Source organism: Alexandromys fortis, unplaced genomic scaffold, assembly GCF_014885135.2.
Source record: "Alexandromys fortis isolate MF-2015 unplaced genomic scaffold, M_Fortis_MF-2015_v1.1 scaffold_66, whole genome shotgun sequence".
NCBI lineage: Eukaryota > Metazoa > Chordata > Mammalia > Rodentia > Cricetidae > Alexandromys > Alexandromys fortis.
In genome coordinates, this window is record NW_026067950.1 from 4,757,840 (window position 1) to 4,765,756 (window position 7,917).

Sequence of the window (7,917 nt, forward strand, 5' to 3'; positions counted from 1 at the left end):
CCTGCAACCACTGATGCTTCACCTGGGTATGAGTGCCTGTCCTGCAACCACTGATGCTTCACCTGGGTATGGTGCCTGTCCTGCAACCACTGATGCTTCACCTGGGTATGAGTGCCTGTCCTGCAACCACTGATGCTTCACCTGGGTATGGTGCCTGTCCTGCAACCACTGATGCTTCACCGGGGTATGGGTGCCTGTCCTGCAACCACTGATCTTTTACTTGGGTATGGTGCCTGTCCTGCAACCACTGATGCTTCTCTTGAGTATGGGCAGATGCCCTGTGGGTGACTTCTGATGCACGAATCTTCCCTGATGGATCTCTGCAATGCCTCCATTTTCGGGAAATGCTCCTGTGACAATCCATGCACATGTGCAGACCAACAATGATGTCACTTCCCCCCCCCCCCCGACCTTCATATTTTTTCATACCTGAGATCACTTTTCTTCTTGCTAGGCTGGGGCATGGTAGAGCCTTGTCCATGGTAGGCATAGGCTATACCAGTAAGCTACAACCCCAGACTGTTTGGAGACAGGGCTTCACTACATAGCTCAGACTGGGCTTGAGCTTATAGTCCTCTGCCTCAGTCTCCCACAGCTGGACACCTGTTTCCTAGTCCCCTAATATTCCCAACCCTGTCCTCTGGGAGTCATATTTGGGTTTGTCCTGTCCACATGATGTGGGATTCCCCTCTGTAGGCTGTGAATACCATTGATTAATAAAGGATCTCCTTTGGGCCTACAGCAGGGCAGAATTAAGGCAGGTGGGAAATCTGAACAGAGGTATAGAGAGAAAGTAGGCGGAGTCAGGGAAGTCCATGAGGCAGCCAAAGGAGACAGATGCCTTGGAACCTTACTGGTAGGCCACAGCATCACGGTGATACACAGATTAGTAGAAATGGGTTAATTTAAGCAGTAAGAGTTAGTTAATAAGACGCCTAAGCTAATAGGACAAACAATGCCACAAATAATATAGTTTCTGCGTTATCATTCGGGTCTGGGCAGCCGGGAAACAAACGAGCAGGCTCTGTTTACACCTGCACACCTGGCACCTTGTAAACACACGTTCTGTTCTGCAAAACTTATCGATGCAGGGATTAGCATGCTGCATAACGGGAGTGGGGGTGGGGCCCTTCAGTAACAATAGTTTTGTGCCTTAGAAAATATTGTGGTAAATTTCCACTTAAAATGAAATTTACCATTTTTTATGGTTTAGTGGTGCTAAGTATATTCACAATTGTGCTTAATGCTCTTGGCACAACACGGCTCCTGAACTCAGTCATCTTGATGCTGAAATAAGAACTCTGAATTCACTTACCAGAACCGAGTACATCACTGATTCATGTAAGTTATTTTCTAGTTCTTTATACAGCTGCGCATCTATAATCCACACAGCACCCTTTTCACCAGGATGGCTTTGAATGCACTGGATATCACTGTCCTTCTCAAATATTAAACCAAACATCAAGGAGATCAGGGAGAGAGCCATTAGAAAGAAGACCTGCATGTCACCTACCTTCCAGCTGTCAAAGACTGTGTGGTTCTGGCCATATATCCCTTATAATTTTGGAATCCAGTCCCTAGGAAAAAAGAAATCTAGCCACTACTTCATTGTCAAGTTCTTCTACTCACTGAATCTGCCACAAAGGCAGACAGCAGCACTGTTGTTCACTGTGGAGGTCAAGGCCAACAACAGCTATGTGAAGCAGGCTGTGAGGGAGTTCTGTGACGTGGAAGTGACAGTCAGCACCTTGGTCGGACCCAATGTCCAGCAAAAGGCAGCTACAGCCCCGCCAGCTCCTGATACGTTGTGGTGCTACCATCAAAATTCGCAGCGTCCAAACAAGCTTCAGCTGGATAATTCTAAATGTATGGGGTGTGTGTGTGTGTGTGTGTGTGTGTGTGTGTGTGTGTGTGAACTAGGCCTGGGTTCAGTTCCTAGTACCACTTAAGCTAGGCCTGGTGGTACCTATAATCTCAATATTCTGGAGTTGGCGGCTTAGATAGGGTGAAAGGCATTTTCAGCCACATAGGGGATTTGAGGCCGGCTTTGGATACGGGAGACCTAGAGAGAGAGAAAAAGAGAGACACAAGGCAGTGGTAAAAGGTCTAATTCTAAGTAGATGTCTTTAAACATACCAGAAAATGCTTATCATATGTAAACAGTAAACACGACTATAGTTTGGATCTGGACTGTTGTGAACATTTATGGCTTGCTCCTCAGCCTGTGACTCTTGGGAGATGGTGAAACCTTATGAGGAGGTACCTGCTTGAAGCAGTCAGAAGATGGCCTTGAAGGGGACATTGGTACCCAGATCCTCATCTTTCTCTCTCCCCCCCCCTCTCTGCTAGGCTCCTTTCTGTCTTTTTCTCTGCTTTCTGACCACCATGAGTTGAGGAGCTTGCTCTGCCACCTACTCTTATCGTAATAAACTGCTTTGTCTCAGTCTCCAAAATCATGGGACCAGTCCATTATGAACTAACTTCTCTGGGACCCTGAACTAAAATAAATCACTAGTTTTCACATTGATTATCTCGAGTGTTATATTAGATTGATAGAAATTAGGCAAGTCCTAATAATTCGAAGTAGAAACGATTCCTCTCCTGTAGTCCTCCTTTCCCTAATGCAGCACCACCAGGCTATAGTTGAAGTTTTATTTTCTTAACCACTATTTCCATCTCTTCCTGGTCTTCTCTAGGACACTTGGCTAGCTATAATCGTTTACCTAAAGATTGACCAAAATCTCCATGCCAAATGGATCAGCGCCCTTATTTATCCAGTCTTCACTGGCTGAATACAGACATTTTTTAAAAATGCTAGTACTAGACTTGGAGGTATGAAGAGTCACTCCTGAAAACCGAGCCCGGTGTGACTTGGACTTTCTTTGTTATTCTGTGTAGTGACAACTGATGTCCTCTTATCATTGAGTTAACTCAAGCTAGCCATAACGTTCCCGTAGTCATAGTCTGCTCATTGACGAGAGAAATGGCCAATAGTCAGTTTCCTTGAATGATTGATGGATTCCCCAGTGGAAACATTCTTCTCTTAGAAATAAAGACAGACTGGTAAGTCAGCACAGATTTAAAAGGGTAGCAAAATTCAGTACTATGGAATATAGAAGGATAGGAGTTGGATTAGTGGATTCTACTACTTCTCTGCACCAGTGGGAGGGGTTTATCTACATTGCAGGATAAAAGCGTAAGTCTGTAAAACAGCAGGCCAATCTAACTGGGAACCTTCAGCTGGGAGAAACAGCCTTGTCTTCTCAGACAAGGGGGGGGGGGTCTGCTTGCAATGGAGAATAGAAGCCATTGGGGTTTGAAGATTGTTATATTCATCTGAATTCACACAAATGTCCCCATTTCAATTCTTGTGGCTCCAGTTCCTAATCCACATCCCTGTCAGAAACAGAGAAAAATTTCTAAAACATTTTATCTGGCAATACTGCAATCCAAATCCTCCAAATCTGGGACTTTATCAATCCTATAGCTAAAAGTTAAAACTACATTCTTTAAGGACCGCTATAGGACTTTCTTGTTTTTTTAAATTGTTTTGTATTATTAATTAAAGACACAAGGTGGTTGGTTTTTGATTTTGTTGTTGTTGTTGTTGTTTTGTTTGTAGTTTTTCCTTCTTTTTTTGTAAGGTTCTTGGAAGGTAGTAAGAAATACCGGTCATCCTTTTGAATTTTGGATCATCGTTCCTAGCATAAATGTTGATTGGAGCAGACACTGGGTACCCCAAAGCCTATCTTAGAGAAGCACTTCATGCTGAGTGTGATGATCATGATTTAGACACCATTGTTCACCACACACCATAGGCTTTCTGTAGGCCATTTCTCAGGTGCCCATGCTGTAGAGGTCAGAGGTCAGCCTGCATCGTCATTACTAAGGAACCATCTACCTGTTTCTAAGGTAGCATTGCCGCTAGGCTGGCTGGCTATCAGAAGCAGGGGTCCTCCCATCTCTCCTTTCTCAGGGATTAGCACACATGCCTGGCTATTTGAGGGTGTTTGAGCTAGAACTCAGGTTCCTATGCTTACCCAGGAAGTACTCTACCAACTGAGATCTCTTTCCAGATCTTTAGAGTCCATCTTCACGGGTCTTTCTGTTTTGCTTTGAAGTTTGGGACCATCAGTTAGTACCCAATCCAGGAAATCCTGATTCTCTTTCAAGCCACTCCTGTGTACTGAGTGAGACTGAGACCTTGGCTTCTTACACACTTCTGCAGGAGCTGGCAGGAGAGTGTGTGAAGATGCCCTTGTAGGTGGGAGCTTACTGGGCCTTCAGTTAGTGGGGTGTGTGACCAGTCACATGTTTTATTGGACACATAAAAGTGATTATGACTGCCTCTGTGTTTTGGCTTGATGAAACAGATCCTATTTCTTGCTTTATTTGTCTTCTACACTAAGAACTGAGAGCTTCTCCTTGCAAATTATTCTGCTTTTCTGTCTCCTCAAGCCTTTGGTATTTAACACATGTTTATGTGTATGTATGTAAATCAATGTGGAAACCAGAGATTGATATCAGAAGTGTTCCTCAATCACTTCCGATGCTATTTTTTGAGGTAGGGTCTCTCACTGAACCAGGAGCTCACTGATTTTTCTACACTAGTTAGCCAGCAAGGCCTAGGCTTGCTGGCTCCATCTTCCCCAGTGTTGAGATTATTGGCATGCACTGCCTACGCATCGCTCATACGTGGATGCTGGGCATCAAACTCAGGTCACATGTATTTTACTGACTGGGCCACCTCCTCAACACCAACATGTACATATTTTTTCCTCTATAAACTGTCTTTTTCTTCCAATGAAATCAAACTCTGAAGACAGGACACATGCATTTTTTTTTTTTTTTTTTTGACCTTAAACCTCAAACGGCAGTGATTCCTGAAGGGCCAACAAAAGGTAAATCATTCACCTCCTTGGCTAACTCATCTGACTCCAGAGAACTGAAATTAGAGTCAAAATAAGCAAAGGAGTGGAGCAGAAGCCATGCCATTAGTGAACGGCCCAGGAGTGGACGATTGGTAGAGATCAGGTGTAGTGGGATTACTGAAATCACAGCAATGAGGGTTTTCTGATTGGGGAGCGAGAGCCTCAGACCTTGGCTGCTTTCTATGTTTTCTGTTGTTAATGATTGTGGTCCAGTTGGTCCTCCGGTGCTCTGCTTATGTTGGGTAAGCCAACGCATGGGCAGTTGCTCTGACTCAGCTTCTAAGAGGGCAAGCAAAATAGAAGTGTTTAATATTAACCTGTGAGGTAGCGTGTTAGCACTCCAGGGCCGATTAATCTTAAAAGTACAGATTAATGATTTAGATGTTTAGAAGGAAACCCAGGATTTTAAGTTCAAGTGTCAGCATATTGTATTCTCACCCCAATGCAATGAAGCAGATCCAGGTTGGGATCTGAAGACGGGGGAGAACTGAAGTAGCTTGGCCAAGGCCAAGATGACAGTGTCCTCTAAGCCAGAACAGCTCTGAGCTCCAGGGCTTTTCCTGCTCTTGGTTGTTGTACCCCTGGACAGTGGTGGGGGTCAGAGCACACTGCCAGGGTCTCCTCCAGCTCTGTGAGACTCATCACGATGATGCTACTGGGATGTTTGATATTTTTTGTTAAGTAAATTCAGTCTCAGGCACTTCCTGGGGCTGGCTGATGCCCAATTGTGGGTGAGGCTTCTGCTTCTGGAGCTAGGCAGCAAGGGCAGTAAGACCACCAAAGCAACCTCTTCACATGTTTTGCTTTGCAGTATTGGGGACTAACCCCAAGGCCTTGTGCATTTGAGGCAAGCGTTCTATTACCCAGTCCATGAACTGATTCCACCGGCCCATGAGCTAACGTTTGTGAGATCTTAGATTGCTGCTTGAGTTGTAGTATAGATAGATGCATTCCACCCTCGTTAGGGATTGCTCACGGAGAAAAGGCCTGAGAATGCCAGGCAGCCTTCTGTCCAGGATGCAGAGAAAAACAAAAGCAAATTAAGCCCAAGAAAAAACTGTCAAGTAAGGTCAGTCGGTGAATGTCAATGAAACAACGTAGGTTTTCCCAGGTTGCTCCGAATTCAGTGTCATCTGGGTCACAGGGGGTGGGTTTAGGGTTTCCCTGTATCCTTCACACCAAACACGACACACCAAGAGAGAAGGACATGGTGAGAGCCTGTGATGTAAGGACTTGTAAAGGAAATAAACAGACCACATGCTCGACGAACGTAAGGAGGAAGGGAGAAGTATGGATCCAAGTCTACTTTAGGACCTAAGCTAGAAAGAAAGACAGAAAAGACTTATCAAGAATGGTCCAGAGGCCATTGTCACAAGTCAGTCAGGAGGGTGCTTGTCTAACCTGCAAGGCGTCTTGGGTTCCAGCCATAATCTGGGTATCTGGTAGATACCTATAATCTCAGCACTCAGGAATAGAGGCAGGTGGTTCAGCCACTCAGGGTCATCCTCAGCTGAGTTTCAAGCCTGCCTGTTGCAGAAAAAGAGGAGGAGGAGAAAAAAATAACAGAAGAAGAAGAATGTCCTCCAATTTGATGGTAGAAAGAAGCCCTTTAGGAGTTTAAGATGTCTGTGACAAGGGCATCTCCAGTGTTCTTGTAGCTCAGATTTAAGTACAAAAGAATCGACAGCCACAGCTGAATCTCCTGGCAGGTAAATGTGAATCATTCACATCCTCCTCTCTGGATTTCCTGCAGGGACTGTCAGGACCAGCCTCGGAGACATGGTCCCCTGAAGCCTTCTTAGAGGTGCTCATCCGGTTTCCCAAACCTTGGACCCCTATTATTTCAGAGCTCCAAGTTTTCCTATAGAGACAGATAATGAAACTGAGGGAGAAGACAGTCGGGGACTCAAGCCTCACATAGCTAAGAAGGATATTTTTCGTAAGCCACATCTCTTTGGTAGTAAGGCCAAGGAAACCAGGTAGCTATCCTGACCCAGGTCCTATCAGTTAAACCAGTGAAACTCTTGCTTTGCCCCCAAGCTCCCTAGGGTGTCATGGGTGACAGCATCAGTACTTAAACATTGGCTCTCCTCTTGCGGCCAACGAACAGATAGCTGCTGATGGCACCTGGCGCATCCTCAAGTGTTGTGATAGTATCTGGATGCTTGATAAAACCTTTGCTGTCCTTGCTCCAGCTCCTAAGAGAGAGACGTCTTAGTTGCTTGTCCTGCTGTACTGACGAAAGGTCTGACTAAAGCAGCTTGGAGGAGGAAGGTTGCTCTGTGATGGCTTGACAGGACAGTCCATCCTGGTGGCCAAGTGTGGCGGTGTGAGCATGAGGCACCACTCTTCCTGTTTCCTGTTATAATTTGTCTTTGAAACCAACCCCAGCTGAGTTTGAAACCGCCTCCTTTAGGGAACTAGGGATGTAGCTCAGATGGTGGCATGCTTACCTTCCATTCCTGAAGTCCTGGGTTTGATTCCCAGTATCACAAAAGGTAGGCACGATGGTGCATGCTCGTAATCCTTAGCACTTAAGATGTGGAGGCGAGAAGATGGGAAGTTCAAGGTCACCCTTGTCTGCACATCAAGTCTAGACTACTCAGGGCAACAATGGCTGTGTCTCAAAAGAGAGAAACAGAAAGAAAAAGGAAAAAATACTGGTTGAAGTGGGATTAACCTTCTTCTGATATTATCAAGGACACTAACTTAAAACTCTTAATGTGCTATTCCATGATCACTGCTGAAAACAGAAGAAAAGAGGAATAGGAAGCGGAGGAGGGGAAGGCCATAAGCTAGAAAAACAAAGATTTTGCTAAGTCATTCTTACACCGAACTTTTCCAGGAGAGCCCAATGTTGGTTTTGCTGCAGTAGCCTCTTTCCCACTATCTCTGTTTGTTTCCAAATTCCAATGAGGACAAAGTCAAAGCATGCAAGTGTAAGTGTGGACCGCTGTAGCTGAATGGGCAAAGGTGAGGGCTAGAC

At 45.2% G+C, this 7,917-nt stretch overlaps 1 long non-coding RNA gene across 2 annotated transcripts; it reads right to left on the reverse strand.

Annotated features, from left to right (window-relative positions):
- Positions 1-4,986: 4,986 nt before the first annotated feature.
- On the reverse strand, positions 4,987-7,686 carry LOC126506682 (uncharacterized). Of its 2 annotated transcripts, XR_007593304.1 has the most exons (4): positions 7,385-7,686; positions 6,333-6,458; positions 5,370-6,250; positions 4,987-5,210 (listed from the first exon to the last, which is right to left on the reverse strand). It is a non-coding gene; the product is annotated as an uncharacterized lncRNA (long non-coding RNA). The 2 variants fall into 2 exon arrangements; XR_007593303.1 differs by having other exon boundaries at positions 4,987-6,250.
- Between the last annotated feature and the right edge of the window lie 231 nt (positions 7,687-7,917).